Raw genomic sequence first — 15,996 nt, forward strand, 5'->3', positions numbered from 1 at the left:
TTTACAAACTTTCAAAGACCAGCTTACATTTAGCACCGTTTGCAACCTAATTATGGCGCTATATTATATACATTAACCTTTTGTGCATTAACTATGATTGTATAAGTATAATTTAATTAAGTACGTAGCAGAAGATCAGCACCTATTATTCAGTTTCCACAATACTTGAGACTTCAACGCATAATCCATTTCTCTGAAGAAAACATTTCCAACGTTGTAACCATGATGAGACTTTTGGGGTTGCCGGAGGCTTCACAAAATTTTTAGTTTGTCTGCGAACGTATAAATAAATATTAAAACATTGAGGTTATATATCACATAACCTATAATATATAATATGTATAATAATATTTATAAAAATATGCATAATAATACGTATAATAATATGTATAATGATATGTATAATAATATTTATCACATAATATATATAATATGTATAATAATATATTATAATATGTAATGATATAATGATGTAACGATATTGTATAGTTACATATTATACATATAATTATATATTGTATAATTACATATTATATAATTATATGCTATATGTTACAATGTAACACCACAGTGTCTTACTTATACCGCAAAATAGAAGGGGGGCGTTCCAGGGTTAAAAATTCCACGTCTCCAGAGGATTTAGCTAGCAAGTTCACTAGGTCAAGAATGCTGCAAACCCGTATTACAGTTTCTAAAACGGCAAGTTTATTTCTTTCCGAAAAGCTGTTTTATTCGTTTTCGTGAACTATCCTGCGCTTTTACTATCACCAAGAGAAATCTTCCATCGATCACTGCAAAAGAGCTAACGGCCAATGAAGGTCAGGGAGAATCGGGGGAAACGCCGACGGTGGAAACAAAATAATAAATTTGCTGCTAGTCCCCGATAGAAAATGGGATAAAGGAACGCGGGCTTATCGTATGAACAGAGCCTAAAGATAACTGCAATATTTTTTTTTTAAGACAGATATCGGTTCGAGGGCTAGGCGTGGTCCGACCTCTTGAAATAGGACGTCCGTGTTATCGGCGTTATCAAACGGTGGTGATTGATGGAGCTCCGGCTTTTATAATAATTACTCGATTATCCTCATATTAGTCCGTAATTGTTTACCGCAATTTGGGGGCTAAATATAAAGGGAGGGCGGCGATCGGCTCATGTTTCGAGATGGCTTCTTCCCTCTTTCGATGGTGGCTCCCTTTTGGTTAATAGCGATTGCCATTCACTGGCGGGTCAGTTCTTTGATTCGTCGACCTCGAAGAACGATTAAAACATTGTATTCACATTTTTGTATTGCGGCGCCAAGAAAAGAAAATGAAAATGTTAATACTTCACTGTCCAGAAAATTGTGTACACTACTTCGTTCGAGTAAACAGTCTATTAGCGATCCATGAGACGCAAATAGGATTATAATGAGGTGAATGAATTTTGTATGAATTCCGTCAGAAATTAATAGACCGCGGATCTCAATGCGAAACTAGAATTGTCTGCAGCTATTGCGAAGAGTCGAAGTCGAACCGATATTCACTGTTCTCGTAATAATTTTAATAAGTTGATAGTAATGTATCGATGTTTCTTGTGAATTTCTTAAAATCTGTATAAAATCATTTCTGAAATTTTTTAACATATTACATGAGCAGATCATTTATAATCGTTAAGGGCGATTGTAAGAAACAAAAATTAAACAAAAATTAAATAAAAATGAATTGTTTCTGTTAATTTAATGTTCCACGACCGGTTTACTCAAACGAATAATAAAATTCAAATGGAAACTTCAATTAAACTAAATCTAAAGTAATTAAGCTTAAATTAAACAAAATTTGAACTAAAACCGAAATTAAACTAAATTAAAATTCAAACTTAAATTGAACAAAATTAAAACTGAAACTTAACTAAATTGAAAATGAAATTAAAACTTAGAAGAAACATTCTCATTTATCCGTATTTTAGATCACTTCAACCCTGCTTCAGTTCACTGAAAATAAAACGTGGAAAACAATGATGTTACGACTTTGTTTGCCAAAAAGTGTAGGTACTAACCCGAACTTGCCCCACCAATTGATCGTCGCGCTAATGAACTGGCACAGAGGAGGTTAACGTAATCCCATAAATGCAACGAGAAAAACCGAAAATTTACCTTGCACAGTAAAGGTCCGCGTAATTGTAACGTACGAAGAAACTGGAAGTAGTGGTAGGCTCGAGCTTAAAGAACAGTGGCCAAGTTGAAAAACAATTTTCAGGCCCCCCCTTCTACACTATTCGGGTCGTTCCATGGCCTGCAAGCTCGTTATATACAATCCCGGAGTGGCCATTCTACTGTGGGCTAGGGAATTACAGAATGTAAAAGTACAACAAAAGCTGCAACCGGGAATGCCGGAGGAGCTGGGGCCACCATAGTCTCTGGTCCCGTCATAAATCGCCCCGGTCGACGTGCAAGCGGTAATAAAGACACCGTATGCTATCGATTCGTTTCCTTTCGGCCGGTGAACGATTCGCAGGAAATAGACACGCTACTTCCTCTAAGTATTTGTCCATTTAAACGTCATTTCCCTTCCGAGTGCGCGCGGTAACTCCGTCGAAGATCGAGGCTGAAAAATTATTGTCGAGACTCTGCCACACGAAATCTTATTCTCATCGGTTCCTGTAAGTTTTTATCTATTATGCTTGTTGAATGAAACGAGGACTAAGAAGTTCTTGCTAAGATTCTGGGAAAAAGCTTTGTCCTTCTATCATTTCTGTATTTGTTTGTTCTTGTTTAAAAAATGCTGCAAGCTTAAGCAAAGTCAAAACTAGAAAGTTAGCGATGAGATTCCCTGTGAACAATTAGGGCAAATTTTATTTTGATTTGTTTCTGTGTTTGTTTAGTTTTAAACATTATTTTTCGATTTCAATACGAAGTTATTTTAGAGATTATAATATTTTTATTTCAAAGCATTTATCAATTACAAAATTAGAGCTGAACTCTTTAGCGTTAAATTCTAATATTTATCAAAGAAAAATATGAAATATTCACATTTTCTCAGTCTTCGGTGTAATCCCCATTGGCCAGAAGAACTTTGCTGCGTTTCCATGTGTGCGTTTTTCTTTGAAAAAGACTGAAATGCAATGTAATTGTTAAAACACACGAAGATAGCCGTGCGTATTAAAGAAACGACCGAGAGACGCCATTTTACTGAAAAGAAAGCTATCTCTGCTTGTTAAAGGAGTAAGTCAGAGACAAAAAAGAGATAGCTCCACGTGTTAAAGAAGTAAACCAGGGACGCTATGTCGCTAAAAAGAAAGATAGCTCTACGTATTATAGAAACGGACCAGAGATGTTATTTTGCCGGAAAGAAAGGTATCTCTACTTGTTAAAGAAGTAAAGCAGAGACGGTATTCCGACGGGAAGGAAAGGATGATTTCATGATTCCGGGCGAACCAAGTTTTTCACTTTAGAGGACTCCAATTTGAATACTGCTCGCCGGTGACACTAGTATATCCGCTTCCGCGGGCGGAAGTCGACCTTTTCTCCGGTCCTCGAAGCCAGCCCCGGCGACAAGTCCCTCTGATCAGGACTCGTCAGTCAAGGTGGATCAGTTGAGGAACAGCGAACGGAGAAGGGAAGAGACAAGAACCGTTGTTCTTGCAAAGATACGTCACGGCGGCGAAAGTGGATCCAGAACGGAGGCGGAGTGCTTGCGGATTGAAGCCGCAAACCAGTCCGCAGTATATTCTTATGTAGGCCTACCGGAGCAGAGTTTCGGCAGCTTCCGGGAAAATTTACGAGCTTCGAGCTGATGGGGTTTCCGTGCTTGCCCGAACCTGCCACCTAATATCTTTACTAGGGCACCCTCGGTCTCGCCCTCTCTTCACCCTTTGCTTCTCCCACCTCGCTCGTCGCACGTACATAATCGAAACACACACCGATACCGAGCTTCCTTTTATTATTTCACCCCGGGTTCGCCGAGTAGTTTCTCACCTACGAGCACGGTGCTTAACCGTCGCCGCGTCACGGAACCCGAAAGCCGGCAGCTGGATCAAGCGTGACCCGGTCTGTAGAGTGGATGATCGAATTGTCAGGTGGCCAGGAACGTTCCTGGAGGCGGAAAGCAATAAGTTACGACGAATGTTTCCTTGGTTCTGATGTTGTTAAACAAACTGTGAGTGTACTGGTTTTGCATACAAAATGAATTCTTTTGTAGAACGTGTGGCCAACACGATGCAGACGGTGACCTTGCATTGCTAATTAAACTTTTCGCACCAAGCAAATTCGACCCGTTGCTAATTAAATTCGCCCCAAAAGCTTTCATAAAATTTATTTCAATTTTTTGGATCTCATGCGAATATGTACACAATTATTCACACAAAGTAATAGAAATTTCATCTCAAATAATTAATCTGCTGTAATTATTTGTAAAAAAATTGCATTGAATTTTTAAATTCGACGTGAATTTTATTATAAATAATTCTATTATGAATAAATTAATTGTATTTGCAAAAGACCCGCATATGTTTAAAGTGAAGGAGGGTGAATATGATTTACGAAAGTATTAATCGCGAGGGTGTTTATTGATTAATATCAGATTGTGGATCTCTATGCAAAATAAAATGTTGCATCGTTTATAAGAAACAGGAGTCGAATTAAACTCTATCTTTTTCTTTAATAATTTTAACAAATCACAGTTTAAAAATTCCAGTTTAATATACAGGGTGTTCCGCAATTATTTTAACAGCCGAAAATGAGGGGTAGCTGAGGTCATTTGAAGTAACTTTTTCCTTTGCGAAAATGCAATCTGCGGCTTTGTTTACAAGTTATTAATGGAAAACACTGACCAATGAGAGGTGACGGCGCGAAGTTGGTCGGGACAGATGGTCGGGACGGATTCGAGCCGCGTTCGAAGTATTGAACAAATCACGAAGCGAGAACTTCACGGATTTTTTTTTACTACGTAACAGTGATATTTTTAAGAAAAACGCTGTTCACCTTTACTTTAGAACGTCTGAAGAACATTTACTAATTTTACGGATCCGAAATGGTAAGTAATTTAACCGTGACGGCCGTTTTAATTTTCTAGTGTGCATGACACCTTGTGCGTAACATGAAATTTTTAAGCAAGGTGTACAGTGAAGATTAACAAAGTACGTAAATGATATTTTAATTTAAATAATTCCGTGTCCGAACACAGTTCAACGAATGATTCGCAAAGCTAATCTAATAAATAATAATCGTGTTAAAGGACGTAAGGGATATCTTATAATATAATATAACTTATTAATTTTTTATATAAATGCATAAACTCTGCAGTCTAATTATTATATCTGATAAAATTCTTAATTGCATTACTTCCCAAAATATTAATGATTTCCAAGTCACTATAAAACTTGAGATTCTAGCCAGATATAATGAAGTTATATTTTTATATGCCCGGTATTATAAATATTTATTGCACAATAATGTGGCATTATCATCTTGAATTACCTCAGCGTTATTATTTGTTGAAAAATTTGACAAAAAAGAAATTTGAGATAAAAACGCTTTAGAGATTTGAGGGTTCCCTTTACTACATTCTGCAATGAATTCTTGCTGAATGCAAGTGTCTAGGGTATTAATAACTAAACTCTGGTAATTATGTTTAAGAGGAATAGGGTAACGCGAGATGGATAATTCTGTCTGAACAAAAAGAGTCGTATGAATGTGCTTTCCCGTAGGTAGACTTTCACTTGTGAAATCACTCAACTTAGACGTCTATAAATGAATGAATTAATTTTGGGAAGACCTGAGAAAATCGTTCTCCGCTTTAAAATTTCTCTAATCAGCGGCGATCTATTCGCGACAATTTCATTTGATAGCTGTCATAGTCAAATTACAAGCTCGACTCTCGTCCGACAAATGCTAGGACATTTGGCGCAAACTGCAGCTGTCGTCATACCGTTTGTAAAATGTCAAGCAAAACACTCACACAAAAGAGCCACGTAATGATACTAAAGCGTTACTAATTACTTCGTTTATACTGTAATTCCTACAGTTTAAAGCGAGATCTGTGAAGAATTCGCGTGGGGGGGGGGGGACGATAGCCAATGGCACTATTACAATTAATTACACGGTACCACTTTGTTGCAGGAAAAGCAGCAAAAACAGTGAGCAACGAATCATTCTGGTGAACTATGTCTCTCTGCCGTATATTTCTGTGTTCAAACGATATAAATAAATAAGAAATTGTGCAAGGTTGCGATCACCTAAGACAACCAAGACCCGACAATGAAAAGTTTTCCTCTCTCGTCCAACTTCTGCTCATCGTCTCCATCAATCAAACTTACCCCGTTTACGCTAATTAATTTTGCCCTAATATTAAATTTTACTTAAAAGTCTGACTTGCACGTTGAGACGGGAAACGAATTACGGAAGAAAGCTGAAACACTCCAAACAGAAGCTTCTCTCAAGCTTTCTCTACCAATATTGCGCTGCTGCAATGTTACATGTACAAGATCGAGTAGATCTTTTATTGTTCTTTCACTTCAATGATTTCTTTTCTTTAAAGCTTATTTTGATATCTCGGAAACATTATAAACATAATATATATAGCGCAATATTGGTAGAGAAAGCTTGAGAGAAGCTTCTGTTTGGAGTGTTTATATTATAAACATAATATATATATATATATATATATATATATATATATATATATATATTATGTTTATAATGTTTCCGAGATATCAAAATAAGCTTTAAAGATATAATATATATATATATGTATATATATATATATATATATATATATTATTAACATAATATAACTATTTGCATGCAAAATTTAATAAATAGAAAACCTCTGCAGTTTTGTCTACAATTTGTTGAACAGTTCGAACAAGTCTCATAGAATAATCGATAACATTGTCAGAACAGTGAATGGTGCTACATTGAAGCCAGACAAATGGAATTAAATAATAAAACTCGTAAAATAGGTAGGTAACTTCGTTAACCACTTAGCTGTGGACAACGTGTATACACGTCATAAGAAAAAGGCACAATTTTACATCTCACAACAAAAATACTTCCCTTACGATTTAGGTTAGAATGCTTGCGAAACGTATTCATAAATTTCGCGCATTTTGGAATAATTCTAGAACAACTTGCCGAAAGGAAGTGCACCAAGTGCGATCGATAATAAACGCATAGAACATTGATCTTAAAAACAGATATACATTTGATATGGCAGCTCTGATCGAAATTTGTGAATATTATATATCGTCTATCTGAAAATACGGAACACGAATAAATTAATTAATATTGGAGAAATGTAAGTTCGTCGGAGACGATTTTCAATCAAACAGATAATGGCGAAGGAGTCTCTTGATATGTGCAAATTATTTCCCGAAGTAACTTGATTTTAATGGACTAGTCGGGTTGGAAGTTTCTTTACAGCCTCCGGCTACGTTCAATAAGTCTTTCCCTTTTCGTAATTTTCCATCGATACGTTCTTTTACGGAGTATTCCGTCGATTACGGCGTGATTCGAAGATAGCTAAGCCGATAATTGTACGAAGTTATTCGCGTAATTAATTATTGGCCTTCAACTATCCAGAGTTATTTAAAAAATGAGATCCAAACCGTTCCATAACTCGTCCATCATGTTTGTCTTAACATACAATGTTGGTCGCCTAAGAATAGCCAACCAAATATTTTTAATTGTGATAATTCGATTACGGATCTTTATGCGAAACAGCAATTTTATGCTTTTATGCTAATTTAATTATTAAATAATTTTAATTATTATGTTAAAAATGGTATATATTGATATCCTTCAATTATTGAAATTTTGCTACTCTTTTAAATTGCATTTATTTATTTTTAATATCATTAATATATATATATATATATAATTTAATTATCATTAATATATAAAAATCCGTAGTCTAGTGAGAATACACGCAGAGAAAATGTTTTATTGGACTTTAATTGAAAGACAGTCGTTTCGATATCTTCTTCGGTTACTGAAATATTATATATATAAAAATACATTATTGCAGTCTGTTAGAAATGAATTTCACTTTTAATTTTCATTTTAGAAGCACATGGTCACTCCAGGATCATTTTATAAATATTTTATAAATATTTAGCATTTTAAAGAATTAATTTGTTTAGCATTTTAAAGAATTAATTTATTTAGCATTTTCAAAGAATATAATTCTTAATGTTCGTATAACAAATGAACAAAATTTGTTTATCCCACTTTCTACTGTATTTTGTTACAAAACTGTCAATATTCCCAGTCCTGGGACGTGAATTTCTATGCTGCATGTTATCTTCTAACAGTTTATTTTCCCTCGTTGCTCCATTGTGAATTTTCATAACGAACGTCCATAGAAATAACTATAAAACTTCGAAACGAGAAATTAAAAATCTCCAATAAAAAAAGTTGTACAACTTCTCCAAACAGAACCTGCTAAATACGAATGTTTCTCACTTCTTTTTAACGTGGACAACGAATAAAAATTTCCTTTTTTCAACGAAGATTATTAAGAACAAACAAATTGCCACTATTCCAACTATGAGCAAAATGATGCGGAAAGAGACCAGGTGCCAAAGTGAAATGAAAAATGAAAATCGTGGCTCATCCCGGACAACAAAATGTGTTGGACAACAATTCAATAACCACCACGTCAATCTCCCAACAATATCATTCGCGACTAACGAATACTATTTTCTGCTCAGCCCAGAGAATCAAGTCTCCACAGCATATTTTCATTGGAAGGTGCCCTCCGAAGTGAATTTAAAACTGTTGAACCGGATGTGAAGTGTCTGCAAAAAACCGGTGTGATTCGAGAGGCTCTCAGACGATACGGCGGCGCCTCTTAGACGCTATTATCAAATTTAACTCCGCGAAGATACTGCTCCGCGAAGGATCAACGAATCAGCCGGCTCGTGCATTCAACACCATTAGTCCCTTTATTCCCCGTCTCCGCCCCCCGGGGGCATAGAGGATCGCTTCGGATCAACTCGGTCCGGGCCCGTCCCCCTCGAAATTATTTTGCGCCGAGAAGCGACAAAGGTCCCTCCACTCAGGCTCCTCGGCGGCCTGAAGAAGGAGGCGAATCCGAAGTCGATATCGAGTTCCTCCGGCTTCTGTCTCCCTCGCTGAATAACATGCATTAGCCTTTCGCCAGATTAGAGAGGAGCCGGAGGAGTTTGGGCTGGCTGTGTCGGCCGGCCAGCTGCATCGTCCGAGGAAGGATAAAAAGCGAAAAAGAAGGAAGAGGAGAGAAGGAACGGTGTGGTAGAACAGGATCGAACGGAGAGACGAACGGAAGACAGATATCGGGAAACGGGGAAGGGATCTGATAGAAAGACGGACACTACGGATTAGCATATTATTTACGCGCGAGATCCGGCCCGGGATCCGAAAACAGTCGGCTGAACTTTAAATCTCCTTTCGAGTAATACCCCGCGCCGGGTTCTCACCTCATTAAAGCCCTGTGTCTGGGAGATTTTCTTCTGGACACGGAGCCCGTCCACCCTCCAGCCAGCTCCTACCTGGACACGTCATCATCCCACCTGCAACGGCTCCCGTGGCCAGCGTCTACCGAGCGGTTTCTCAGCTCGTTGCGTCCCTCGGTAGCGGGCACGTAGCAAGGAAACCCACGGCCAATGGGAAAAGAAAGTCACATTCATTTCGAGTCTAATTTACCGTGTGGAAATCGCGGTGAATGCCATTAGCGCCGCCGTGGATTCTATGTATACCCAAGAACCTTTATGCTACGTGCCTGCCAGGTGGAAAGGACGAAGGAGCCTTTGGCTCGGAGCCCAGGGACACCTGGAATTAACGTGCTCCGCGTCCCTCTTAACGAGGTAAATAGGATTATATTATGAGATGTGCCGATCGATTGTTGCGGCCCGTCCTCTACCGTTCCCTCTTCCACCACCGCCGTCGCCGCCGCCACCCCTCCGCCCCTCGAGGTGTGTCGTAATTTATTAATTGCCGGGGGTGGGATTAATACGCGGACGTTTGGATTAATCGTTCGTGCTTAAGCGACGATACATTCCGACCGGAATAATTTCGTTTGCTCTTTGAAGCGGATCCCGCTGTGCTACGGCCAACGCGAAAAGTGACACGATTAGACAGCTAATTCTGGCTCTTTGTAGACGACGCGATGTAATGCGATTTGCGAGATGTAAATATGAATGACAATGCTCGGTGGAATTTCCGGATAATGATGTTGGCGAAGTCGCGCGCTGTACTGCCTTTTCTACGATTCGGAAATAGGACCGTGCTTGAGACGGAATCATCGAACGAATTAACGTAATCACGTGACATTGAACCTGTCTAGTGATCGAGTATTAATCAGCGGACGGCGGACCATTTTTACAACTATACTATCGACGATGTTTATGACAATTCTTCGTTCAACGATTTTTCAGAACATATGTTTGATAATATTTCTTGCAGGCTAATGTAACAGCGATTCACTCGATTTAACTGCCGAAAATTGAGCAATTAAGTGAACGATTTAAATAGGATCAACATTAATTCAGTCACCGCCCTGCGGTGGGTTGACGTCGATTTTAACTGACGAGCCCTAAACTGTTGTATATTTTGTTTTTAACGATGACAAGATTGGATTTACTTCGTATAATTTTTATTATAATATATGGTTCGGTAAAGAAGTTTATATCAACTGAATTTCTTATACGAAAATAGTTCCTACAATTTCGATAACTGTAGAAGAAAGGAATCGGTGATTTCGACCAGGTAATTCCAGTGTAAAAGATATCTCAATTATTATATAGTTCGTTCGAAACCAATTTTATTAGATTGTTCGGAAAGTTCACGTCGTGGAATCCAAATGAAAAATTTAAAACGAACTTTCCGAACAACCTGACGGAAAAAAGGAACATTTTTAATGCACTTGCATCTATTCAATCGAATTGCCCCACCTAGGCTCCTTCATTATCGACGCGTAGAGTAAGAGCAATTGATTTCGAATTTTTATTTACCGCTTTCACGACAATAACGACGCAAACAAACATTAACGGTTATTATTAAAAATTCCCGTCACGAGTCAGACTCGTAGAAGCGCGGCGAGGGGTCGCAGTTGCATCTGCATCGACGCGAATCCCGGCACAATCGATTATAAAATCGCGGCTCGAGTGAAACAGACCGTACCGACGCGACGGGAAAAAATGTATCGATTAGCAACCTGTAATTATTTTGAAGGGCTGGCTTTGATCGTGTTTCGGAGCACCTCTGGCAAACGGCCGGCCGCCGTCTGCGGAAGACACTAGTTCAACTTTCTTTCAATTGGAATCCGTGATTCTGCCCGGAGATAAAAAGGATAAATTACTTTCCTAGCGAGTGAAAAAATTCAATTAAAAATGAGGAAACTGCGGACGACAGATGGATTCAAAGGACTAAGCACACATCTGCAGAGCCCCCCCGGATCCACCCCCACGGTCCCACACCAACCCCCGGAATAACCCCCTCCTAACTCAGGTTGGACGGCATCGAAAGTTAAACGTCGTCGATGCCGAGTGCGGGCTTTCGCAGAGATTTGCAAGAAATTCCTATAAATTTGCTGTCCGGCACGTCCTTGGAAGGTCGGTCCTCCAGCATGGATGGAAATTTTGTATGATCCAGCTGACTGAAGTAGTCTTGACTGTCGCTCGGTACCAGTCTAAAGCTTCCCCCACCAGCGTTATAACGATATTGATTTTTCATGAAGCCGGTATAATTACCGGATTGTCCGTAGGACACCGACTACGCTGGAAAACGATCCGCAATGATCACATCGAATTTTCTTCGCTTGCTGACAAGGGAGCGTGGTTTAACGCTCGGATACCAGCCTTATCGTTGCGATTCATTATTGGAAACCCTTATGAAGCACCATTAATAATATCCCACCGACGCGGTAACAAGCTTTTGCACTAGTCGAGCTATAAAAAAGAATCTATGTATCGGAACGATATTACCCAAATAATGTCTGCGGGGCCGGTATTAAAGCGCAAAACCCGCGCAGGCTTTGTTTCACCGTAAATAGAAGCTGAAACGCGGCCCGGAACCTTTGTCTTGGAGCAAGAACTTCCGCCGAGTGTTGTTGCCGCTGTAATTCGATTTCCAAGATACCCGGTGAATATCGAGCATGCATCGATTTCGTTCGCGCGGAAAATTATTCCGCTAAGCTCGCGGATTATTGCTACAAAATTGTTGCTACTCCAGCGTTATTGACGTACGGAACACTGAAATGTAATTTACGTTCCGCTGCTGGAGTAGTAGTACATCGCCGTTAGTAACTGCAGCAGTAGTAGCTGTGTAATTAGAATCGAAGGAATCTAGGATTTACATCGAATGAGAAATTGAAGTTACATCTAGATCAAGTGAAAAGTGTTTACATGTTCGAGATGTTCGAAATATTTCAACATGAATTGGAAGCAGTCCATTATTTGTGGTTTTTGCTTGAATATATGTATGCAATTTATAATGCGTTTCATCGATTTTGCTGTATGTAAACTCATAGCCGTATAGTAATCATTAGGATTTCAGTTTCTTGAATAAAATGAACAGTTACTTCGTAAAATTTTATTTTATTTTAATTGTTAATTTAATTTGTTTCAATTTGTTTCAATTTGTTTAAATTTATTTCAATTTCTTTTAATGTATTTCAGTTTATTTCAATTTGTTTAAATTTATTTCAATTTATTTCAATTTATTTCAATTTATTTCAATCTATTTAAATTTATTTCAATTTATTTCAATTCTTTGAATTTATTTTATTCTAATTTTATAAGATAGCTTATGACATCTGTTTCACTTGTCTCGATGGAAATCATTCAGCATCACTCATAATCATCCAATGATGAATAAAAAGTATAATCGTATCGTTTTCTTATCATTATAACGTGCTTTCTACACTTTAAAGTTTGTGCACATATGTATACACGATGAAACTCTAATAAAAGTTCAGGAACATAACTTCAATGATTCGTATGGTCGGATGGCGTTAAATGACACTACCGTAAAATTACCTGGAAAGGATACGGTTAAATTTAATAGAGCTCAGATTCGCGTGTTAAAGGTCGAACACGAAATGTAATTAACATTAATTTGCGAAATACCGCGCGTATTCTGTACGTATAGAACACACCGAAATATCGTGATAATTTCAATGTCGAATTAGTAAATCGGTTTCCATATTATACGCGGGGCACCCGAGTCGGTAAATTCGGTTCTCGTGTATCATTTAATGTGTACGATAGACGTCACTCTCGAAAGAGTGACGCGCGCACAAAAAGATTTGATTGCCAGGATTATTTATTATTAAACGTCATACTTTATGCATCGGAATATCATTTACTATATTGTTGTAATTAAGTGTTACTAATAAATTCATCATCATTTTCAACAACATACAATATTCCAACAAGTATTGAAGTGGAAATAGATCAGAACGCGTTTTCGCATTTGTAATTTATGCAGCACTTAACGTTTACCTGTTTAATTATATGGCTAACTTATTCTGCTATCAGAAATCATGCACTAATAAAATAATAGTATTAAACAGAAATATATGTAAAAAGAAAATTACGTCTGCTCCAATCATTTAGCTTGAGATAATCTCGAGAACTATAATTTACAAATACACAGTGTATAAAAGCTAACAAAAGATTATTATTTTACTACTATAGAAGAAATACAACTTCTTAACGAAATTGTATCAACAAATAACTTCTATTTTTTGCCAGGCTCTTGATTTATTTTTAAAAAAAAATCGTAAACTATGCATCGTAATTCGACTGTTTAAGAGGACACACCAACAGAAAATTCAGACTTAAGAAAATTAAAAATCTGTGAAGCCGCGCAACATTTTGTTCAACTTTTACAAAATCGAATGATAAGAAAATTTCTTAACCCTTTGCGCTATAACAACGAGTACGTAATCTATTAAATGCGAACATTCTTCGTTTCTTCTGGATGAAAATAAAATTTGATTGCTTTGTTATCAACATCTAGGATCCAAAGTAAACGAAGACATACAAAGTACAAAAATTGTCTCGTTCTATCAGGGTAATGATTGAGGACAAAGAACAGCTGATCAAGATAACTGCAAAAGAAATCATAGTGCAAGGGGTTAAACGTAATTCTATGTATGTATTATAATTCGTGCTTATTCGAACTCGATATCATCGTCTTATTGAAGAAACAACGACACGTTCGAATATTTCTTACGCTTTTATTGAATAAGAAACGTGACAGCGCGTCGACTTCCGGTCGATCTGCTCGGAGAAATGGCCCGCGAATCTCGCGAGAATCCCAAAAAATTTCAAGAGCATCAAGTTCAGCCGTCGCGCGATAGCTAGAGACGATGAAAATTCTGACAACATCCGGCGAACTGCATTACTTTTCGCAAGTTTTCGATCCTACAAGCACGCATCACCTGTGAGTAAATCAGAATGGGATCAAAGGATCATCGGATCCCGATGTATGGATAGACCCGTCTCTCCCTTCTCCCACTGCCATCCCGTGATACCTTTGTATATGTATACCTTTCGATACCCAACACTGGCGACAAACAAATCTCGCAGGGTTTCGCTCATTCACGATGCGATACTTGAAAATCACGGTTCCCTGAAATAATGCACACATGCATATGCACGATTGAGTGCCGTGCACAGGCTGCGTGGAAACAACCGAAAAAAAAATTAAAAGGTATACAAAACTTCGGGTGCAACGGTTATGAAAATTATTCCTCTCTGCGTACAGTCTCAAGTCACGCTCTTCTATTCTTTATGAAGTATATCGATTCTTTTTGATTTTTTTTTTTAATGATAACGTGAAAACTAACTCGAAACCCTACATAGATTTTTATTGTACTTAAACTATTGAAAGATTGATTATTAATTTGTAAGTCCATTGAGTAGAAATAGAACTCTAATTTTTATTTTATAAACAAATTAATATAATCTGAATGATTTCGATAACTATTCAGCTTACAACTTTGTTGTCCTTAAGAAGGGGTGGTGGACCGATTGCGCGGTTACCCCATCAAAAAAATTTTGTGACGCTCAATGTTTAGTTCCACGAGTGCCTGCGAGAGGTGCTAGTGAAACATTGGTGCTCACGGATACATTCCTTTTTTTACATTATATTTTATGCATTGCATTACATTATATTTTTACATTACATTTTATATTATGCTACTACGTTAGTTCGAAAGTCGCACTAGAGCATCTAGCGGACTATATCAGAAATAAATCTTTAAATTGCTGATTTTTATGCAAAATAAAAACTATTCTCATTAATTGCAGAATACAGCAGCTACGTACAGATTTATTTTTCTTATTAATAATTTTAATAAGTCGGTGTTATAATATAATAACTATATATAATATAACTAATATTATGTATTATATAATATTATATATATATATAATATATAATAATTATGTATAATAACTAATATACTACTAAAAAAATATAATATAATATAATAACAGTGTTTGTGAATTCTTTAAATCTGTCCACCGTTCTGCACTTAAACTACTAATTTTCCTCATAAATGCATAAAATCCGCGGTCTATTGATAACGAAGACATAAAGATTCATTTCTATTTAAAAGAAATGGCCAACGCTCGCGTTTAGCAGCTTCTGTTTGAAATGTTCATCCACGCGTCCGACTCGACGTTATACGGTAGAGGGTTAAACGCATTCCATGAAACTACGCTGAGATTAGTTGCAATTAAAAAAAATGTAAAATGTCACATGTTTACGTTTCCGAATTAATGGTATACATTCCGCATTAAAAACGGAGGGAGGAGAGGGGAGCGAATGAAACCTCGTGGTAGAACGTATACGTAAAATACAAATCGCGGAGAACAATTATAAATAATGTATGATACTGTTACTTTTACGGTATAATGGAGTCTGAAGTCCCGGGCGAGAATCATTAAAGATTCATTTTGGACACAGCTCTTAATCAGCGTGGAATGCTACAATAATGCATACATTTGCATGCGATGCGTGCACACGGGGG

Source organism: Megalopta genalis, chromosome 11 (genome assembly GCF_051020955.1).
Source record: "Megalopta genalis isolate 19385.01 chromosome 11, iyMegGena1_principal, whole genome shotgun sequence".
NCBI lineage: Eukaryota > Metazoa > Arthropoda > Insecta > Hymenoptera > Halictidae > Megalopta > Megalopta genalis.